Source organism: Simochromis diagramma, unplaced genomic scaffold, assembly GCF_900408965.1.
Source record: "Simochromis diagramma unplaced genomic scaffold, fSimDia1.1 OVJJ01000669.1, whole genome shotgun sequence".
NCBI classification, from domain to species: Eukaryota; Metazoa; Chordata; class Actinopteri; order Cichliformes; family Cichlidae; genus Simochromis; species Simochromis diagramma.
Window position 1 is genome coordinate 5,376,038 of NW_024387458.1, and position 2,501 is coordinate 5,378,538.

The window sequence follows — 2,501 nt, forward strand, 5'->3', positions numbered from 1 at the left end:
GCTAACACCACCTTTGAAATGAACATGAAAGAAAGAAACCATGTCAAAAAGTCAAAGTCTTACTAATTATGAACACTCAAGTGGTCCAAACTCTCACAAAACTGGAAAAGTGTGGAAATAGTCAGTGTTTCTTATGCTCTACTTATTTATTTATTTTTTTGTTGTTTGTGAATGTAATTTTGCTTATTCTCACTACTGAACTGATTTCTGTCTTCCTCAAAACACTTCCTGTATAGTGCTGCCCACCCCAACAATACCATAATCAAATGTGGTCAGGATACTACAGTGTTTGGACCTGAAATTGTCAGCTTAGAGTTGAGAAAACAGCCCACTGAACACACTCAAAACTAAAGAAATCACCTTCAACTTCAGAAATAATCCTTGCGTTCTGTTTAATGTTTGATAAGTGCAGACCTGGCTCCCTTCTACATCAGCATTAACTCTGCAGAGATGGTAAACATTAGTACTTTTTACCTTTAAAAACCATTTCTTCAGTGCATTTGAAGGCGTGGCTGCTCTGTGTTGTTATATGTGGGATAATAACAATTAGGACTAATTCTAACAGGATGATTCAGCTCCATTGCCACAAGAACAGACACAAGAAGTCTTTCATAACTGCAATAATCGTGTAGAATGAAACACCTGTTTAACATCTACTATATATTCTCTGTTTTATTTATTTTTATGTTTATTTAAACTCATTCATGTACTTCTAATCTGATGGAGATTTTTTTTCTGTTGTTTTGTGTTTGATTTTATTGTATTTTAAGTTTTTTATTGGCACAGGTTGTGTCCATCATTATAATATGATCAGAAAAGTTACTGTCTTGGTGTAATAACATCTTCAGCTATTTCGAACCATCCTCCAAATGAATATGTCTGACACATCTTAACAGAAGTATTAGCTCAGCACACCCCTAGATGTCAGCATGAGCTTTTAACAGCCTGTTTGTGCAGCCCTGGGGGGCTATCTGTGACTATATTTAGCTCCTATTAATGTATGTGTCCCTTCTAATTGAAGTAAAACCTGAAACAGCTCAACTGTATGTGATTTTAGGATCTGAATTTTAAGTTAATAAGAAAAAAACATAAGCAAATCTATTTGGTTTGATAGCCCAAGATATAATTTTTATTGCACTGTACTGAAGCACAGCGTTGATTCAAATGGTCACACAGAACCACAAGATGGAGCTACTTTGCTATTAATGCAGCACTCTTAAATACAAGAACCTGGGGTTTTCAGAGGCACAGAAAGGGGGCTGTTTATCCAAACAATAATTACACACAGTGCACACCAGTGAAAAGTAAATTATCCATGGAAAATGATCTGTTGTGTTTCAGTAGGTTTGCAGCAGAGTTGGAGGGCTTAAATCCACAGCCTTGGCAGTCCGAGCTGTTCTTCTTCGTAACCTCTTGGTGGCGACGGTGAATGACTCGTTTTTTTTAAAGTGGGTTAATGAGTCATAACAATTCAGGTGCACTCAGTCGTGTTCAGCCAGTGGCCCACAAAAGATTGATCTCACTTAGTTAAAATTACTCGAGAGGAAATGTTTGCTGAGCACAGCTGATTACAAGCTTCTCAGACAATTATTCATCTCTGTTTTCTTTGATTTAACAAAATGCACATCACCCCAATTATTTCAGAGAATATGTCTGACTTGTTTACAATGCAGAGTTTCCTGTCACCACTAAGTCACCTAGCAGAATTACATCTGAACATTAAAGTGAGTGCTTTAGTGGAGCAACACGTTAATGTGACACACATTTTATTTGTTAGTAGGTTAAGAGTTTTTCCCAGCTGTGACTCCAGAGCTCAGGCTAAGCCGGGTTTGCTGTGGTCGCCCCGTAAAGCCCGATTTTGTTTCACTGTTTGACTCGTCGCAGGTGCTCTTGACCCATTTCACTTACAGCCCCAATGCCAGTCATCACTTTTGCGTTTCCATGGCAATATAAGCAGATGCAGTAGAATGCCATGGCAACAACAGATCTCATTGAGCAAAAACTGAAGCTCCCTGTTGTGCATACACCTGTGTGTGCTTATAACAGTAAAGTCTGCCTATTGAGCTTTTCCTTATTTTCTGTCACATATAACCACTGTTACAATGGTGCAATGGTCAAAGTTTGATACAAAGAGGTCATCATATGCACAAGTAATCCCAGACTATTCTCCGGACATTCGCAAGACATCACTCAAATCTTTCTGTCAGTGTTTCTGGTGTCGTTCATTTATGCACAAGTTGTCCTTTTGCAGAAGAGAGTATTAGCATTACAGAGATTGTTTCATTACTCCCAATCCTTAATTTTTTAGTGTTCTTGAAGTCCATCTTTTGCCCCAAACCCCGACTTTTTACTAACCCAAACTGATTTGATGCCTAAACTTAAACAGCAAGTGAACACAAAAGTGAAAATAGAGTGAAAAATCAAAGAACTCAACTCATTTAAAGGGGGAAAAAGCAAGCCTGTTCGACAAGCTGTCAGCCTTCAACCTGCTAAAATTGACT